At 36.1% G+C, this 21,474-nt stretch overlaps 1 long non-coding RNA gene and 1 pseudogene across 1 annotated transcript in view; both read left to right on the top strand.

Annotated features, from left to right (window-relative positions):
• LOC133857856 (uncharacterized) overlaps positions 1-21,474 on the top strand; it is a 99,730-nt gene that overhangs the window by 16,734 nt on the left and 61,522 nt on the right. The window lies entirely within an intron of this gene.
• Positions 9,556-13,084, top strand: LOC133857359 (ras-related protein Rab7-like; annotated as a pseudogene).

Here is a 21,474-nt window from a genome sequence, read left to right as displayed (position 1 = left end):
CTCCCGTATGCTATATGTCTATTTTGTCCCTGTTGAGCACAAGGCTCAATGTAGACGTCTGGTATCTTCTCTGACTTGATTTGACTGGCCTAATAAATACTAAAGGCTGCTAGTGACCAAAGCTCAAGGTCCGGGGACTAAACCGGAGTCTGGAGTCCGGGATCTAATTTGAAGGGCCAATCTGGCCCCACTCTGAGTAGGGGATGAATATCTCCCTAACATAGTAAGAGGTCACCGAGCCGAGCCAATGAAGATCAGGCCATCGAGCCGACCACCACAGAGTTGGTGGTGTCATTTAGATTGAGAAGCTCCATAAAGGAACCCCACCTGAGCTTTCCATGTCATCCGGTCAGTCCATGTCCTTCTTGTCTCCTTGAATTTCTTCCTGCCCGTGCGCCTCTTGGGCATTCTGGAAGCTAGAAAAACTACTTCTCTCGAGTGAGCAGAGGTGCTAGCATCGGACAAAGAAGAAGTACTTTCCGGCATCTCGGAGGCATGCAAACCCAAATGGATGAGGGTCTGAGTATCGGCTGAAGATATCCATTTGAAGAAAGGTTGTGGAGACCGACAATAGGAAGAATTTCAAACACAAGGAGAGGGTCTTTTCGGGCTTTTAAGCTAAAAGAGTCACGTGCCACTATCCATTTAGACAGCACAAATTGACGAAGTAAACAAGCGGTTGGTAATTTGGGGGCCGGAATGTAAGCATTGGTAGTTTGGGGGCCATCCGAAAAATCGATAGTAGTAGGGGGCTAAATTGTATTTTTTGTTAGAAATAATTCATATTAATTTGTCTTACTTCATAGCATGTGAAGAAATGACTCCAACACTTGCCACACAAGAAAACTGTCTGCTAGCTCACCATTCATTTGCCTCGGCTTGTTGAAGAATTGAGTGAGCTTCATAATATGCTCACGAACTCTACTAACACCATCATAAGTTGTAGTGGTAAGTAATTTCATAAAAATTCCCTTCTCTGCTTTGTTGAACTTAATAAACTTATCCCCAACAGCAGCCAAAAAAATCCTTAGCACTATCGGTACAAGTAATACTCTGCCTAATAGACTTGTCAATAGTGTACTTCATGATCATAAGACAAGTCCTATTGGAATGCCCCCAACGTTCATAGTAGGACTTTTCTTCAGCAGAACTTTTCTCAGTAAGTGCAGCAGGTGCCTCAACCCTCAAAGCCAAATCAAGATTTATGATAACTAAATTAATAGTGAGAGACTCTTACCAATCTTCATAATTGGTCCCCGTCAGAGTTTTGATGGCAGATAATGAAAGGGACAAACCTTGATTTTCCAAAACTGAGAACATCACAACAAAACTTTATTATACATGTAAAAAAAACAAAAACATGCACTCATATAATCATCATATTTTTCATGCTAGAGTCACATGTACAATAGACTCTTATACAAATTGTTTATCTCAAAATTTTATGCTAGAGTTTTACACACAATGAACTCATACACATGATAAAGCAAAATAATTAAATACAACAACTTGAGGTGGTTCGCTATCAAGAGGATAAGGCTTAGTCATCAGTGCAAAGTATTTAATAATTTATTTACTGTCCTAAGCATCCTACCAAAATAATGATTTACTGATATAACAAATCAGTTATCTGTATGGACCTTAGTAAAATTACAGTTCACAAAATAATCGCCCCAATTAATTTATCATGATTAGTTCCACAATAGGTAAGTACATAATCAATGAAACGGTTCAACGATTTATCATGATTAGTCTCACGATAGGTGAGTACATAATCAATCCAAACCATTGGTCATATGCACAAGAAAATTATCCATATTGCACTACAATTTCAATGAAAATAAAACAAAACCAAATTATTTGTCATGATTAGTCGCGATAGGTGAGTACATAACCAGTCAAAACACCAAAAATATTCATAAACCCAGAAAAAACCATTACAGTTTTGATGTACAATAATCCTTCATTGCAGTAAAGATTTTTAAGAGTATTGCAAGCAAAACAAAATTAATTAAAAAAAATGAAGAAATAAAAACAATTATTCACTTTTGGGATTTTAACCCACTTTATATATCTCTTGTACAAAATATGGAATAGAAAATTCCAAGTAAAAGCAGCGGGTGGCAATATATTCAATTTATTAATATATTCAAAATGTGTAAGATATCAAGTATATTTTAATCTCATTTTTCATAGCGGGAGAAATGTTAGAAATGCACCCCTCATCCCCCCTTTGTCCCTCCCTTTCCCTTAAAAAAAATTGATTTTAAGGAAAAAGTTGTTTCTGATGTGACATTAGAGACAATTTTTTTCTTAAAACCAATTTTTTTATTATAAAAGGATGATGAGGGGGGATGAAGGCTGCATGTGTAGCATCTCTCTTCATAGTGGTGCTACATGTCATTTTTGTGTCGTTTCAAAATTAATGCGACTTTTGAAATTATCATTAAATTTGTGCTAAATTACTATTAAATTTTGATCTAATAGTTATTTTAAAAGTCATATCATTTTTTTAGGGACACAAGAATAATATTTCGAATTACTCAATTTGTCAATAACCCAAAAAACAATTGCATGTGACATTTATTTCACCAACAAAGCTTCATCATTGTTGATCTCCCAAGTCCCAACCCTTTTTTTTCACTCATTCAGTTGAAAAATGGCATCCCACCTATATGCTAATAAAACTAATAAATTAAATAATTCCACCAATTACACACTCCGCTCCTAAGTTATTAAAATATGAAAAAGGTACACATATTTTCGTAATAGGATTAGATATAATAAATCAAGAAAGAAAGGAAGGTAAAAATAAAGACTAAAAGGGTATCTTTATTTCAACCGAGTCATTATATACTGAGAGTATAAAAATCAATATTTTTTCTTAAGAAATAAAAAGTATTTTCATAAATAAAACTAATAAAATTAAAACAATTCCACCGATTACCCACTTAGCTCCTAATTAAGTTATTAAAATAATAGAAAAAAATACACAATTTAGTATTTCATTGTCAATGTCTTCCCAAACTATTAATCGAGTCAATGTCCTCCAAACAAATAAAATTTTCAATGTCCACAAAAAATTTCTATTTTTTTTTTTCAATAAGATTAAAAAAAAAAAAAAAAAAAAAAAGACTACACAAACTCTCAAGTTTACACTCTCAAATGCTTATTTACTAACATAGCAATGAAAATCACCAATGGATTTTAAATGGATCTCCATTAGATTTTGAATCAAATGATTTTCACTACAAAGTCAAAAAAATAAACATTTAATAATGTTAACTTGAAAGTTTACGTAGCGTTTCTCAAAAACACTCTAATATACATTTAAAGGGGGAGCAAGCTAGTGCGAAACTTGAGATGTATTGTCTATTGTTCCCCACAAATAATAGGATAAAGTCTCCTATTTTGAAACATTTGTATATAAATTGTATTTATGTCATTTTTTTATCACTAAAATAGAGGAATTACTTAGAAAATCTTGGCTTGTGAGAAATTAAATCTGCTTCTTAAATGCTTAAGCATTTTCGCTAGATACTTATATATCTAATGTTATATACTTATATGTTATAAATTATAAGTATGTGCTACACTATATGTTATAATTTAAGAGTATTATATGTTATAAGTAAGACGTATGTGCTATAAGTTATAATTTATAATTTATAAGAATATTAAATAATTTATGATATATGTTATATAATATTATCATTGATGTTATATACTAATATTTAAATAAGTATGTAAATAATTGAATATAATTATTATAGCTGTGTATTTGTATAAGTATATAATATATAATTATATGTATAGTATTTCTCTTGACAGAGAAAGAAAAACAAAGAAGACTAAATGAAAACACCGAAACCTATTTTCGGAAATATGTATAAGTTGTTTACAGATTTTGTTTTTTAGTGTTTTTATTTTAAAATAGTTTGCCAAAAACGTACAAAAACGTGTTTTGCTGTCTTAGAAAAATAAAAACTGTTTCTAAAACAATGTAAGTTTATTTTTAACTATTTTCTTTTATTTTTTTGAATTTATGTTTGACAATTTTTTACACCAAACTCAATTTTTTTAACCTAACTCAAAAAAAAAAGAAGCAATCAAAAGAAAAAAAGTTCAAACCCCAAGGGTGGCTGAACCACTCCCAGGTGTCTGGGGATGGTTGACCCCGACCGTTTTTCGAAGGTGGCTCTAGTTCGAAAACCACCACTTTTATTTATTTATTTATTAGTTTTAGGTTTATAAGCCTTATTTTTTTTTTGTTTTAGTTTTACTTTTCTCAATTATATCCAATTTAATTTACATTTCCAAACATATATCCTCAATTTTGTTTTTTTATCCTCTAAACCATTCAAATACAATTTCAAATCTTTTTTTTCCTCGGTATTCATAATTTTAAAAACAATATAAAAAATTCGCACACGCACACGAGCCCAGAGCTTTGTCAAAATGAGAATATTTTTTTTTTGAAAAACCTTCATTTAGTAATTTTTTTTAATCTTTTTAGAAAAAAAATAAATAAAAAAAAATCATCTAGTGTTTTGGTTCTAATGAATTTTGGTGTTACAAACTGGCTTGCTGCTACTATTAAAGGGCATAAAAGATTTGGTTTATGCCAGGTCATTATAAACGTTATTTTTGATGAGTAATGCTATATATACTACATCATAATCTCACTCCAGCGTACTAGGTTGATGTGACAATACACGATGGCTAATTAATGTTTACTGCCACATCAGTTCAATAAGATGAATGTGAGATGTGGGTGTAGTATTTAACGTTTCTTTATATAGTATCTTATTGTAACTTATGAGTAATGCTAAAAACTATATTTTTATCTCACTAAGAAGACGTATTAGCCATTTCTTTTTCTTTTTCTTTTTTTTTTTAAAAAATAGTGACATGTGTCATCATTCTATTGATGATAACGTGACATACTAATTGAATCTGTTAAATGTTCTGATGGAATTTGACTATAGTAACTAAATTATTATTTTGACTTATTCTGAGAATTTCTAAATTATTTTTTATATCGTAGGGAGCGATTTATAATTTAAACTAAACATAAAGACTGATTTTACATTTATCCTAAAGGTAGAAGTTCAGAATTGATATTTTGACTTATTCTGAGAACTTCTAAATTATTTTTTATATCGTAGGGAGCGATTTATAATTTAAACTAAACATAAAGACTGATTTTACATTTATCATAAAGGTAGAAGTTCAGAATTGATATTTTGACTTATTCTGAGAACTTCTAAATTATTTTTTATATCGTAGGGAGCGATTTATAATTTAAACTAAACAACATAAAGACTGATTTTACATTTATCATAAAGGTAGAAGTTCAGAATTGATTTGATAGGGTTACATTTGAGAGGAAAAAAAAAAAAAAAAAAAAAAAAAAAAAAAAAAACATTGGAAATTGATAAAATTGGAAAAAAAAATTATAAACAAAGAGAAATTAAAAAGTGTTGCATCTGTGGCAGTGCGGGCAACGTAACGGTGATTGTAACCGGTATTCCAACGGCAGTGTGACGTGGAGGGTATGGGATGTAAAATTGAATTCTGTTAGTTGGGTTTTGGGTCCCAAATTCTGTTAGGTACTTATGCTTTTTGGGCGAGAAATGCTAGGGGTACTTACAAACTCTTACAAATAGAGTTTACAAACTGACATGACATACATGTATCATTTTATTAACTAAAAAAGATAGATATGTAGGATTCACATCACACCAAATCCAGGTGGAAGCTTCCATGGACGGAGCTTCCATGGATGGCTGGCGATGAGCTTGGGACAGATGGGCGGCCGGCAAGAGGGGAGAGATCCTGGAAGAGGACGGTGTGTGGCCAGCCCTGTGGTCCGGGTCAGGCACATTGGCCGGATCTGAGATCCAACAAACCCACACTGGTGTGCGTGGGTTTCTGGCCAGAGATCTGGCCGCAAACCCACGCACATCTGCGTGGGTTTGGATGGTCCGGCCGGATACCCAAATCCATCCAGAGATCCAGCCTTGTTGAACCCAGATACGGCCGAGAATCGATCATCCATTCCCATACCCAGTTCTGGCCGAGCATTGAGCGTCCATTCCCAAACCCAGATTCGACCGACCGTCCATTCCCGAACCCATATCCAGCCAAAAACCCACCCCTGTCGTCGTTCCTTTGCTTCATCCTCACTGACCTTTCTCCATTCTCGCCGGTGAATCTGGGTTCAACCGGATCTACTGGTCGGGCTTCCACCGAGCTGGTCAGTGTCGTGGTCGGCCGGTGGGTTGGATTTTCGATAGTGTCTGGGTTCAACAGGCCGACGACTGGAGGGGAGAATAGGTCTGGAACAGTGACAATAGGGGAAAAAAGGCATTTTTGTATTTTAACATTTATTCCATGTAGGACGCCACATCAATTTGTAAACTTCTCTTTGTAAAGGTTTGCAAGTACCATTTCTCTTTTTGGGCGGATCTGGAGTTGCTCCTTTCTAACTGCGTTTTATCACTTGTTGGAAGCGTTTTATTTGTTAAGTGTTGTCGGCCAGTATATAAGGTCAGCTTATAATCATTTTAGGTTAGCTTTTGAATTGTGAAGATTGTTTTTAGAGGCTGGCAACCTCGAATTGTGCCATTTCTATATTTTCCTTTCATCCTTATCAATACAATTACTACAAATTCTCCTCAATTTCTCTCTAATTCTCTATTAAACTCCCTAAAAATCCAAAAACAGTAATCTGTGTGTAACAATGATCCAGCGGTCTTGGCCGCCACCGCGTGGCTGTTGGGTATTCGTCTTCCCTATTTCTTTTTAGGGATAATTACACTTTACCCCCTGTTTTATCCACGATATGACGATTTACCCCATAATGTACCAAAATCGTTAGATGACCGTCCCGAACTTGTCATCATGTGGCAATAAATACCATCCGTCCACTCACCTGTCAATTTGGATGGAAATTCGGTCACATGCGTTGCACGTGACGTTTTAAGCATAAATCATTTCCAAAATACCCCTGTCCCCATCAACCTTTATATCCAGTTCAAACCCACCAAATACTCGGTTCAAACCCCCCGTGCAGCATGCATCTTCCTTCTTGGTAGAACGTCTTCTTCCTCTACGAGGTACTAGAAACCATTATAGCCACCGGAGAAAATAGAAATTAAGGGATGGGCAGTGGGTTGACGTGAATCGGTGGAAAGAAAAGGAAAAAAAAAATCCGTCTTGTTCCTGCTTGTGATGTGTCAAGCCCACTGGCAAATGTGTATGTGAATATCATTGAGAGCGAGTTATCCATAGTGACCAGAGTGTTGCAGTTGATCTCACATGAAGTTACTCGAATGTACATGTTGGAACCCATCAAGGTTTTAACGAAGACACTGTCAAGCCCTTCGTCCATTAATATCTTTAGTCAATAGATTTGGTGAAAAAAGGATTGTCGAATTACTGTGGCAACTCGAGCATGATATATTGAATTGAGGAAGCAGATGTAGGGTTTAAGCTCTTACTCAGAATTGGACACGTTCTGCGACGCCTGCTCCTGGGTCTTTGTTCTTTTTGGATGCCTCCACCTCGCTTTCAAGTTCGCTGAGTCGGAGTACGTCTCCATGGTTGTTTTTCACTACCCATTAACCTACCTCTGTTCAACCTTGTTCTACCCAACCAAAACAGAGGTCTCTGTTCAACCCTGGCTTCTGAGATTTGTGATCTGAAACAATGTTGTTGGGTTTGGTTAATCTTCATGAAGGACTCGTAACTCATTCCAATCAAACTTTCGTACTCATTCCACCTATTAAGCTTTTGTGCCCATTTCTATACTTTGTAACTTCCGGATTCTTCTCATCCTTGTGCACGTTCAATTTGCAGGTTTTAACAAGAGAAAAAACTCTAGGTCCGATCCAAGTCTTCCGCCCCCAGCTCGGCCCTTCGGACATCCGGTCCCTTGCATGTTTTGCTAGACTCCAGCAACAGCAACGCCCTTCTCCTGGGCCAGCCTCGCTTCTGCCTTCTCATCCTCTTACTCTTTCCAATGCCATTGGTGTTTCAGTGAAGAGTACAAAACTTCTTTAAGGATCTGCTGCTTCCTTAGCCATTGGAGGAGCAAGCAAAAAACTCTCATGATCACCTCTCTGTGATAAGCAGTCACAAACCTAGGTATTAGAAGAACATGCTCATACTCAATTGGGCTCACATTGATGGTAACAATGTTGGGAGAGTTCAATTTGAACCTATTGCTACACTGGAGAAGAATTGATACTTGTTATCATTGCTTGGTGCAACCCGGAACAACACTTCTTGGCCAACTTTGGTAAATTTGAATTTATCATCATCAAATGCCACATAGTTATGTTCTTTAAGGTGCATGAGGTAGTCAACTGCCACGTAGCAACTACCTGTACGCCTTGGGGCTTCCAAGCTCTTCTCTTCCTTTTCTTTGTTCAAGCCCACGTTGCAGGTTCTCCTGCTTTGTTTGGGCTGATTCTTTGCTTTGGTTAAATGAGCTGGATCTCTTCGTCGTCTACTGGATCTCTTGGGCATCTTGGAGAGCGAGTTGATGAGGAAGGAATGGATATCGTTGATCCAGGCCACATCGAGGCCCCGCTGCTCGGCTTCTATGTGGAACCACTCTACAGTCATTCCACCTATTAAGCTTTTGTACTCATTCCAATCAAACTTTCGTACTCATTCCACCTATTAAGCTTTCGTACTCATTCCACCTATTAAGTTATAGAGTATAGAAATGGGCAGTGTTCTCTGTCGAATGTGATACTCTATGGCAACACTTGATGCGTGTTGGCCCTGGACAACCTGCCCGAAGAGGTTTACGAGAGGGAGTGGGACCTGATCATGATCGACGCACCACGTGGGTACTTCGCGGAGGCGCCAGGTCGGATAAGCGTGATACTCATGGTGGCTGTGATGGCGAGGAACCGGAAGGGATCCGGTGAGACTCACATTTTCCTGCACGATAGTGATCGGATGGTAGAGAAAATGTACGCAGAGGAGTTCTTGTGTAGTAAAAGCCTGGTCAAGGGGATAGAAAGCTTGAAGACGACTTTGAGATACCTAAAACCGTACCATTCCACCTATCATAGAAAGTTTGAAGACGATTTTCACGTGAACGGCTACCGAAACGCTGAGTTTAATAGGTGGGCAATTTTGGAATGATTTTTGCTTAAAAGGTCAACTGCAATGCATGTGACTAGCTTTTCGTCCAAACAGACGGGCGAGTGGACGGAAGGTCTAACTTGCTACATGTTGGTAAGTTCAGGAGGGTCATCTAACAATTTTGGTATATTGGGGGGTAAATCGCCACCCCGTGAATAAAACAGGGGGGTAAAATGTAATTATCCTTTCTTTTTATTAGTCATTTTCTTCACATTGGGTAGTAAATCCCACCTTTTAGCACAATCAAAATGGAAGTCTTCGAAGATATTCGTAGAGCATCCAACGTGCTCCCAGTGGACAAATGCAAGAGGTGAGTAGATGAGCTTGGGTGATGTTTGTGTGTTGTGTGGCTTTCTAGTGTTGCTATTACTATAATTCTGATTGGCATTTCGGAAATTTGCGTTTCTCTGAGCCTCTGACCTGGTGTTAGAGACTGGTAGTTGTAAAATTCCCCAGTGATTATCTTGGTTCCCACATAGAAAGACTTCCGAGACTCTAATTTTCACAGACAAAATCGTGACCTTTTGATCCCAAAAGTATGGCTTCTAGGAGGCGTATGCTTCTCAAGGTCATAATCCTCGGTGACAGCGGGTGAGAGTTTTTTTTTTTTTTTTTTTTTTTTTTTTTTTTTTTTTTTTTTTTTTTTGTTTTTAGTTTTTGTTCTTCTCTCTATAAGAAATGGGAAATTCTTAGAAATGGGAAATTCTAAGAATTTAGCCGAATAATTGTCAGCAGTTCTGTTGATTGGAAAGAATGACATACATAAGATTCTATATGCAATCTTTTCCATGAAGCCCTTCATTTTTCAAAGCAACCAAACATGTGCTAATCGTTTACTCAATGTTTTGCTCCATTCAATGGAGCTTTTGATGACTTTTCAGTTGTATCAGAGTGATTTTTCTTTTGCTAATGCTCATTTCATGAAATGTCTGCTTCCGTATGAACTTGGCAGGGTTGGGAAGACTCCTCTGATGAATCAGTATCCTCAACATATGTTTTGCTTGTACAAGCACATATCACAGCTGTGTGTGATTACGCACACACAAGCATATGCAATTGCACTTTTGTAATGTGATTACCCTTATACTCATCATTTAGATATGTGAATTGCAAGTTCAGTAATCAATACAAAGCAGCAGAATTCTTGACAAAAGAAGTGCAGTATGAGGATAGGCTATTTACATTGCAGGTTTATGATCTCAAAGCTCAGATATCAATTGGGCTTTTACACCATGATAGTTTATGAGCAGTCAACTGATTGCTTCTTTTTTGATAAGGAGAATTGAAAAGAAGCAATTAGCTGATTGCCTCGTTGAAATGCTTAAATTTTTGATATTCCCTTGCTAACGAAAGTGCATATGATGTTCCTTGCAAATGAATGTCCCTGTAGCAAGAACTTAAAAGAGTTAACTTTTGATGGTTATGAGGAAACTCCCGGAAACTTGGATACCCCTTTTCTGGCTGAGCACTTAAGGCTGATCATACCACAATAGAGTTCGGTGGGCAGTTACGAAAGGATCTCTGAGCTTTTTATGTGCGCCACCCCCACATACACACAAAACTATGTCATAGGAGGGCACCCAATTAATCACGATGGTGCTTCACCTTTTTTCACCAGCACTAATGGATTTTATTAATAATCTTGGATATTCAATAACAAAGGGAAAATATGAATTATTTGCGTTTCTTTTACTGTAAAAAATGTCTTATTTTTGCCCTTACTTGCACTAGTATCCACCATCAAATTCAGGTGAGAAAATAGTGGTTTGGCTCCAGTAATACGAACCAAATTATCGAAGATGTCTACTTTTGCTATTTGTATATTTATTTGAATGGTTATGATCTATAAGTAATCTCGCTAATGCATACAAAAAGTGCATTTAGATCAATGTTGATTGCGCAACGTCTGTCATAGTGTAACACATATGTGTATGTTTGTTTGGGTGGGTATGGCTATGAATATATACATATATGTATAACTAAGTACATAAAATAAATAATATATATCTTGTGTGAGCCCTTTATTTCTAGAATGATTTTGTGCATATCAACAACGGGAATAAATGAAAATGTGTTACTTGGCTTTGCGAACAAACAGAATGACTCTTCCATGATTTTGTAGCATTTGATAAATGTTTGGAATCACGGGAATTTCATTCAGAGGTCCAGCCTTCATGCCATTTATTATTACTACTGTCTTTTAGACATTGTTTTTCCTTGGGAAAGAAAATTCAGAACCATTCTTTACCAAACTACATTCCCTTTCTCATTTTAGCCCGACATTCTGTGATCCTCTACACTTTCAGATATGGGATACGGCTGGGCAGGAAAGGTTTCAAAGCCTAAGTGTGGCTTTTTACCGTGGAGCAGACTGTTGTGTTCTAGTCTATGATGTGAATGTCGTGAAATCATTTGATGACCTCAACAACTGGAGGGAGGAGTTTCTAATTCAGGTAGTTCAGGGAGGAGTCTCCGGCAATTGTATCAGTGACTGAGTACTTTCCTATTTGGCTTTAGTATTCAGGCCGGCCCTTCTGATCCAGAAAACTTCCCATTTGTTGTATTGGGGAACAAGATAGATATTGATGGTGGCAATAGTCGGGTGGTAAGATGTGTCCCTTTCTTCTTACCCAGTTTTCTTCTTTATAAAGTTAATTAGTTAGGAACTAATTTTGTATACTGTATTTTGAAATAAGCTTTTTATGTAAGGTTGCTTTGTGCATTTTTCATATGTGAATGTAGAATCTTTTAATTTCAAGGTATTTGTATAATGAGTTGATGGTGGGTATGTAACTATCACATAATGGATTTCGTCAAGCTATTTTGTTTATAAAATTGATGACTATTTCCATTAGTATGCCAATCACAATTCTGGTCCAATATCCACCAATGTGCAAACCTTCCAACATCAAGTAGTGATCGCCTCAGTCTCATTCTTCCTTTCAGGTATCTAAGAAGAAGGCAAAAGCATGGTGTGCCTCTGAAGGAAATATAATATTCCATACTTTGAAACTTCTGCAAAAGAAGGTTTCAATGTAGAAGCTGCTTTCCAGTGTATAGCCAAAAATGCTCTAAAAAATGAACCTGAAGAAGAAATGTAAGTACTCCTGAAAATGCATTCAACTCTCTGTCAGCGTTAAAATCTTTGCATCTGCTATTACATGACAATTGAGACTACCAATTTTTGTAATTGATGGCTATTTGTGGTCGAATAGGAAAGTTGAACCACCATACATATTTGTATGGTGGATCTACTTCGTAAGCACTTGGCTCTTCTTCCTTGAAACACCTCCAGTAACTGAATTACTAAAAGAATTTTACCTGTTTTTTTTTAAGAGCCAGCATCAACTTTCCTGATGGATGGTTATATAATATGGCGCTCCTATTTGTTCTACCACAGTCATGGTGTGAATGTTGGAAATGTCTTAGTTTTATTTGTGTGAGAATTTTCTTTGGATTTGTAATGCATCATTTCAGAATTTAGAACTTCCTTAAGATTGAAATAGACCAATTCCAAATACTTGGGTGTTTGAATTTGTCAAACCTTTGCCTGATTTCAGTCCTTAAGTTTACTGTAATGTTTCTGCATTTGATAATGGGAAATGCAATGTCATGGAATATGCTGATAGTCAATTTTCTCTGTTGTTGATGAAGTTACCTCCCTGACACCATTGACGTGGTGGGTCGACAGCAACAAAGATCTTCGGGTTGTGAATGCTAGAAGAGATCTTGATTAAGTTGTACAAGTCAAGCAAATGGAAATAGGCTACTGTGATTCTCTTATCCAGTCGTCATACATTAAAAATTCAGGGAAGTTTCTTCAAGGATCCATGTATATGTGTAAGCGCTTAAAGAAAAGGAACTTAATAGTGCTTCTTTATGTTACTTTTCCGTCACTCAATGTTTGAATCTTGTACTCTGTTCCATCTCTAGAATCAAATTGTTTTTTTATTGATCTCTGGAATTTGATTGGTTTATTCTTGGATTACTGGGTTGTGCAGTGCTTTAAACCAAATACTGACATCATTAATCAATTGGAGAGTGTCCTTATCTTCTCTGATTAAAATTAGGTGTAGTTGTTCTTGTGGGGTATTTTGTGCATTGGAATAGATGCCACAGGACCGAGAATAGTTAAAAATGATAATGGTCCATGGATAGTATTTTTTTTTCCTTTTCTTTTTCTGTTTTGGCTCATGTTTACCATGTTTTTAATCAAATTAGAGAAAAAGGAATGATGAAAGGGGAGTGTTACAAAAACACTATTTACACACTTTTTACACACATGCCTTCTCACATGGGGTGTGACCTATACCACATGAATCTCACCTCATGTGAGAAGGTGGGGACATGGAGTCATCTGCTATGAGCTTCCTATGGGACGTGGAGTCATCTGCTTAGGCATATGGACGGATAAGTCATGAGAGGGCTGAGATCCCATATTCAACATTTCTGCCCTCTCACATGGGGTGTGATCTATACCACATGAATCTCACCCCATGTGAGAATGTGGGTGTGTAAGAGGTATGTAAGGAGTTTTTCTATCTTTTCCCGATTGGGGACGTGGAGTCATCTGCTTAGGCATATGGACGGATAAGTCATGAGAGGGCTGAGATCCCATATCCAACATTTCCTTACCTGAAACCCGCATTGCACAAATGGCAGCAAACAGTTGGATGTTTCTACTCACAGGAACTCTTCTAGCCAAAACGGGGACAAGCAAGAAAAGTTGCCTCCATGTTTTATTTATCCCTTTGATTTTTTTTTTTTTCATTATTATTATTATTATTATCTTACTGTATTTTATCTCTTTATTTTATTTATCCCTAAGCGCACCTACATGCCGTGATTCATCTAGAAAGTAACTCTTTGGTTGGGCAGAAAATTTTCCTCTTGGGAATCCAACGGTAGGAGAAGCTAGGGCCTTTGTTACTGGCTATAAATCATGCGATAATGGAAGGCTTTAACAACATCATTTTTAAGGGAGATTCTCTCTTGAAGTTAGTTGTCTTTGTTGTTCTCAACTAGGTCAGTCCTTTACAACATACAGGTGAGGTCGGGGGTATTTTAGCTGCCATGGGCAGAAATATTTCCAAAAAATGTAGTAAAAGAAAGAAAAGAGGCCAAGAACTTGAATGAAAAGATCGAAACATAATGGTAAGAGGACAAGGAATTTTACAAGGTCTACACTTGTCTCATGTCTGATTGAAGAAGGTCATCACAGTGGAGTGCTTAGTAATAGAACTTGATGAATCCAAATATTCCTCGTGAAAACCATGGCAAACTTAAATGCAAGGAGAGCTCTTTGTGCTTAAGCCTTACAAATTTTAGGCATCGATTTCATGGTTTGGTTGGTTATACAAGGCAAGGGAGCTCTTTGCTGGTGAGGTTCGTCTAAACTTGGTCACTTGTAACAACTTGGCAAGAAGAAGAAAAAGAAAGAAAAAAAAGGAGGAAATTAATTTTTGAAGGCCTACTTCATAAAATATACATTTTTATGGAGATTTTTAAAATTTTTGAAGAAGAAGAAAGAAGAAGAAGAAGAAAGAAAGAAAGAAAGAAAGATAAAAGGAGAAGAAGAAGAAGAAGAAGGAAAGAAAAAATGAGGAAATTAATTTTTGAAGGCCTACTTCATAAAAATATACATTTTTATGGAGATTTTTAAAATTTTTGGGGAACTAGTTTATGGCGAAATTAATTTTTGAAGGCCTACTTCATAAAGAAGGTTTGGGTGGTCGCGACCACTCTTGATTCTCATCAAGGATGGTTTGGGTGATTGTGCCACTCCCTATTCTCATCGAAGGTAGTGCTACTACCTCCAAATAACTATTTGGGGGTAGCCGAACAACTCTTTTTAGATGGTTCGCCAACCCCAATAACCAATTAACCACAATTTTTTTTTTTTTTTTTTTTTTCTTGTACTTGCTATCACGATTTGGGCTTGCTATTCATTTTGAATGAACGGCTAGATAAATAAACATTTGAAATTGTTATCACAAGCAAGAGGAGACTCAGAATGATCGCTCTGTGGAAAGTAGCGCTAACTAGGTGATTGACTTGCTGGCGAAGTACATGATAGGAACTAAGAAATTCTTACGTGCAACTTCAATAGACATTGCTGGCTGCCTGGCTACTTCGAGAGAGTTAGGCTTCATAATAGAGCAAGTTGTAAATTTGTAAAAAAAAAAACTCATGTTTCCCCGAGCAATAAATATGTACTTACCCAAAAAATTATGAAACCAACTACAACTCACAGAACCTAAACATTTTTCTATAGCCCACATTTCTACCATATTTATTGGCAATGCTCAAAACCATTCGAGAAGCCAATAAGCTCCCACAACCAGACTATTTTGGAGTCCAAATAATTTTTTAGGAGTAATTTCGAGGCTTTAAAAATATGTTGCGTTTGAAGTTATTGGATTTCTGATATTGAGTGATCAATGAAGAATAGAAGTATGAACTGTGCGAGAGAGAAAATGTGGAAATCATATATTCAGTAATTCTGTATTGATCAAGCTAAGATTACAACTATCTGTTTTAGTATTTATACTGAATTACAAAGAAGTAAAAAACAGAGTAAGCTCTCAACTAACGTACCTACATAACTAAGGAAACAGAAATAACTAACACGTGTAGAATAAAACTAACACGTGTAAAAATACAATCTAATACTCCCCCTCAAGATGGACAATGTATATCCATAACGTTCATCTTAGATAATAAAGAATGGAAAAGAACAGAACCAAGAGACTTTGTAAAAATGTCAGCAAGCTGGTTTGCAGAGGAAACATGCAAAGTCCGGATTAAGCCTTGTTGAATCTTCTCACGCACAATATGGCAATCAATCTCTATATGCTTTGTGCGTTCGTGGTAGACAGGGTTGGCTGCAATGTGAAGAGCAGCCTTACTGTCACAAAAAAGAAGAGCAGCGGAAGAATGAATGACATGAAGATCCGTGAGTAGCTGGAAGAGCCATGTGAGTTCACAAGTGACAGCAGCCATTGAACGGTACTCAGCCTCAGCTGAAGATCTTGAGACCGTGTGTTGCTTTTTAGACTTCCATGAGATCAAAGAGGAACCAAGAAACACACAAAAACCAGTAATTGACCTTCTAGTATCCGGGCAAGCAGCCCAATCAGAGTCACAAAAGGCTTTAAGATGACAAGTTGAAGAAGAAGGAAAAAATAATCCCTGGCCAGGAGCAGATTTGATGTATCTAAGGACCCGAAGAGCAGCTTGCATATGAGGCTGCCTAGGAGACTGCATAAATTGACTGAGAGTGTGTACAGAGTACGTCAAATCTGGCCGAGTTGTAGTAAGGTATAATAGTCTACCAATTAACCTTCTGTAAACAGTAGGATCCTCAAGTAAAGCACCCTCAGTAGCAGAAAAATGAACATTTGGTTCCATAGGAAACTTAGCAGGTTTAGCTGCCAATTGACCTGCATCATTGAGAATTTCAAGTGCAAATTTGCGTTGACAAATTGCAATGCCTTTGCTGCTGCGGGCTACCTCAAGACCAAGAAAGAATTTGAGAGGACCTAAGTCCTTAAGCTTGAACTGAGTGTTTAGGAACACAATAAGCTCATCAATAATCTTAGAATCATTGCTGGCCAAAACTATGTCATCGACATAGACTAATAAGGCAATGAAAGAAGAACCAATGGTTTTAGTGAACAATGAATAGTCGGCCTTGGACTGAGTAAAGCCATGAAGAAGTAGGGTATTTGAAAATTTAGAAAACCATTGTCTCGATGCCTGTTTTAAACCATAAAGAGACTTGTTGAGTTTGCATACCCGAGTCTCCCCCTTACTAGCAAATCCAAGAGGTAATTGCATAAAGACATCTTCATCCAAGTCTCCATACTCGAAAATGAGAAAAAGAAGGAGGGGTATGAAAAAGCTTCTCAAAAGGAGAAATGTTGGACAAAATAGGAGTGGGAATACGGTTGATTATATAGGCAGCAGTGAGTACACATTCACCCCAAAAAATTAAAGGTAAATGAGCTTGAAAACGTAAAGATCTAGAAACATTCAAAAGATGTTGATACTTCCTTTCAACAACAGAATTTTGTTGAGGTGTTTCAACACAACTCAATTGATGGATAACTCCTTGAGATTGAAAAAATTCTGTCATTTGAAATTCCACACCATTATCACTACAAATGCACTTAATCTTACATTGAAATTGAGTAACAACCAATTGAAAAAATGAACGCAAAAGAGAATGAACTTGAGCTTTATTATTCATTAAATGTACCCAAGTATAACGAGTACAATCATCTACAATTGTGAGAAAGTACTTTGCACCTGTAAGAGATGCAGTAGAATATGGACCCCAAATGTCACAATGTACTAAATCAAAAGGATTAGCAGAAATGGAATGACTAATGGGAAAAGCTACTCTATGTTGTTTTGCCAAAGGGCAAACATTACAACATTTATTTGACTGAAAAGATATTTGAGAATGTCGTAAACTGATGAGTTTCATGCGAGCATCCGAAAGATGTCCCAACCGGCAATGCCATGTACTGGAGGGAACTGAAGTAGTGACAGAAAAGCTGTGAGTGGTAGATGGAAGACAAGGAATGGAAGAATCAGGTGTGCACTGTAAGTGGAAAAGACCTCCAGATTCTATACCCACTCCAATCGTCTTCCAAGGATGCAGATGCTGTATATAACAAGTGTTAGCAAAAAACAACAAACAACAGGAAACATTCTTGGTGAGTTGGCTAACAGATATGAGATTAAAAGAGAAAGATGGAACATATAGAACATTTGTGAGAATGAGTGTAGAAGATAATCTCACGGTACCAATATGTGTAACTGGAACAAAATTTCCATTTGGCAGTTTAACCAGTTTGGAAACAGAAGCAATAACAGTAGTAAACAATGAGAAAGAACAAATCATATGATCTGTAGCTCTTGTATCTATGATCCAGGAACAAGAATTTGATATTAAAGCCTTTTTGAAAGAAGTTATGGAGGAGAAAACAGAATGAAGAAAATTAGGAGCAGTATTGGGCATAAAAGAGTTACCTGACATGTTGGCAACAAGGTGATTGGCAGAACTGACTTTAGAAGAAGGTGTGATGAGAGCCATGAGTTTCTGACATTGCTCTTGAGTAAATGGCAGTGAAGATAAGATTTGATTTCCGGAAGTTTCAAAAAAATCTGAAACTTGATTAGCAGAGGATTCAGCAGCATTTTTCCCTTTATTAAATTTGAAACCAGGAGGAAAGCCATGCAATCTATAGCACTTCTCCATGGTGTGACCAGATACCCCGCAATGACTACAAACAGGACGGTCTTTGCGGAATGAATTGTTCTTGACAGGACGATTTCTTGGCGTTGCAGAAGCATCAGATTTTGTGAACAAAGCAGCAGAATTATGGTTACTAGCTAGAACCAATAGCAGTATAAACTTCTTTCTGCCTTTCTTCTTGAATAACTAGGGAAAATACTGTGTTGATTGGTGGAAGAGGATTGAGCATCAAAATTTGACCTCGAGTATGGGCATAAGACTCATTCAAGCCCATCAAGAATTGCATGACATGCTCTTGTTGCAGATATTCATTATGAACTTTCATAGTACCACATATGCACGGTGGTAAGGGTTTATAGTGAATCAATTCATCCCACAACCCTTTTAAAACAGTGAAATAACTACTCACTGATAAATTTTTTTGTCTTAAGTCTGAAATAGACTTTTGAATTTGAAAAATTCTAGGACCATTTTGTTGTGAAAAACGATCTTTAAGATCATTCCACATTGCCTCAGCGGTATCAACACATATGATACTAATAGAAATTTCTTTGGAAACAGAATTAATAATCCAAGAAAGTACCATATTGTTGCATCGCGTCCATGGCAGATATTCTGGGCTGGCAGGATCAGGTTTGGGCAAACCTCCATTGATGAAGAGAACTTTGTTCTTCGCAGTCAGCGCCATCAGCATGGATCGACTCCATGTGTAATAATTCTCGCCAGTTAACAACTGAGAAACCAAAGGATTTCCTGGATTGTCACCATTGTGAAGGAACAATGGATTCGAACAATCCATTGTCAGAGAAGAAGAACCTAGGGTTAGGTTTTCCATCGAAGAATTCAATAGAGGAGAAACAATTGAGAATTATAGAAAAGAAACAATTTTGATTGTGAAAAGAAAAACAAGAATCAGAAAACAATTGAGAATTGCTCTGATACCATATTGGATTTCTGATATTGAGTGATCAATGAAGAATAGAAGTATGAACTGTGCGAGAGAGAAAATGTGGAAATCATATATTCAGTAATTCTGTATTGATCAAGCTAAGATTACAACTATCTGTTTTAGTATTTATACTGAATTACAAAGAAGTAAAAAACAGAGTAAGCTCTCAACTAACCTACATAACTAAGGAAACAGAAATAACTAACACGTGTAGAATAAAACTAACACGTGTAAAAATACAATCTAATAGAAGTCATTTTTCTACATATTTTTTGTCCACCTTTTTTTTTAAAAATAAAAAATAAAAAATAAAAAAGTTACCATTTAAAGTATGGAACTTGCATAGTTTCACAAATTCAACGATGAATTTGCCAATATCTTGTACTGAAATAGATAAGAGATGGGCAAAGAAATCCTAAATAACCATTCACATGTACAGCAAACAAGGATATTAGTTATTTGTTCTTAAAACACAATAAATCGAGGCTTCTGTATACTTCGAAGAACATGAGTATCTCTTGAAATAGTAGCAGCCTTCATTAGAATGGTACTGCAGCCCAAGCCATTAGCTTCTTTTCAGATCCCTATTAATCAATAGAAAAATAAATCATCAAAGCAAGTTCTTGGACACTACTAAGAGGAACAATCCTACCACTACAAAATAAGGTTGCCCTACATGAGAAATGAAGCATATAGATGGATATAGTCGAAACCATTCTACCAAACAAAATAAACAAGGAAAAAAAAAACAAAGTAAAAATCAGTATCTCTCATGGCAGGGTCATCAGGATTAGTTTAATTGATTCAGTTGGAACTTTGAATAACAGAGTTCAACAGGTTCTTTTATCCACCATTATAATGCACTACAGTCAACACCATGTGCTTAGTCATGGGCCTTAGTACTAACATGCGTTTTGTCTTAGCTATCACCCATGCCTAAATGGGTTCGCCAAACATTTACAAAGATCGAGGCTCTAAGAACAGTAATGAAATTGAGTGATTTTGAACATGAATAGCCACATTATAAAATAAACTCATTGCAAATCCATAAATTATCTTCTCTTTTTTTAAAAAAAAAAAAAAGAAAAAGAAAAAAGGGCATAATATATCCCCAACTAGTAAAGTAAATTAAAATGGAAAAGAGGTTTGTTTGTTTGTTTTTCTCTTGTTCATAACTTACATTGCCAAACTTATGATCCCAAAAAGTGACCCTTAGAGATCAATTCCTTCCACAACCTGTTAGAAGTAGGGATTCATGGTTATAACCACAAACACTTTTAATGACTAGTCTAAGGGAAGTAAAACTAGATTTCTAACTAAGAGCAAGAAAACCTAGTTACCTTGTAGTAATAAGCAATAAATTCACCATCTTTTTTATGTTCATCTTCTAAATCTTCGACACTGAAATCATTTTGTGATGGTTGTGGCAACTGCATAAAGTAGGAAAAAAAAAAACTTCATATTAGATAACAATGAAAACATAATAATATAAGACAGCTAAAAAATTCATAATGTTGTCTTTTATGCTGGACAAGAGATTATTGGGAATCAATATATGCTAAAATAAAAAGTGGGAAAAGAAATTACCTGCTTTCGCTGTATGATATAGAGATCGGGTTTCTTCTCTATGAGTATGCCTTTTTGCATGAGCTCCTTTAATGTTACTGATAAAACACACTCAAATAATATTAAAAAAAAAAATCATTCATAGGAGACTTTTCACTTCATTTGTTTATAATTTGATTAAATTACCTTCAATATTCTCCTGCAAACCAAAAGTATAACATGATATTAACTCATTAAACAAGTCTATTTTTTAATATTAAAGCAAATAACTACGCACAGTAAAAAGAAATTCATTTAAAAAACATACGTCCAACTTTACCACATATTTGCATTCCACTTCATTGAGGATATCAATAATTTGAAAGTCATCCATTGTGCGCTGGTGAAGCCATCCCATAATGGTGCTCCTTATATCCTAAATTATAACAAATTTATTCAAAATTGTATCACAATAGTTGTTTTAATTTGTCCTGTAATGCAAATGAAGGACTATTATATTAACGTCATAATTTGAATTTAAAATTATTGC

This window comes from Alnus glutinosa, chromosome 14, assembly GCF_958979055.1.
Source record: "Alnus glutinosa chromosome 14, dhAlnGlut1.1, whole genome shotgun sequence".
NCBI classification, from domain to species: domain Eukaryota; kingdom Viridiplantae; phylum Streptophyta; class Magnoliopsida; order Fagales; family Betulaceae; genus Alnus; species Alnus glutinosa.
Note: the sequence above shows the minus strand (reverse complement) of the source record. Positions and strands in the feature narration are given on the sequence as shown.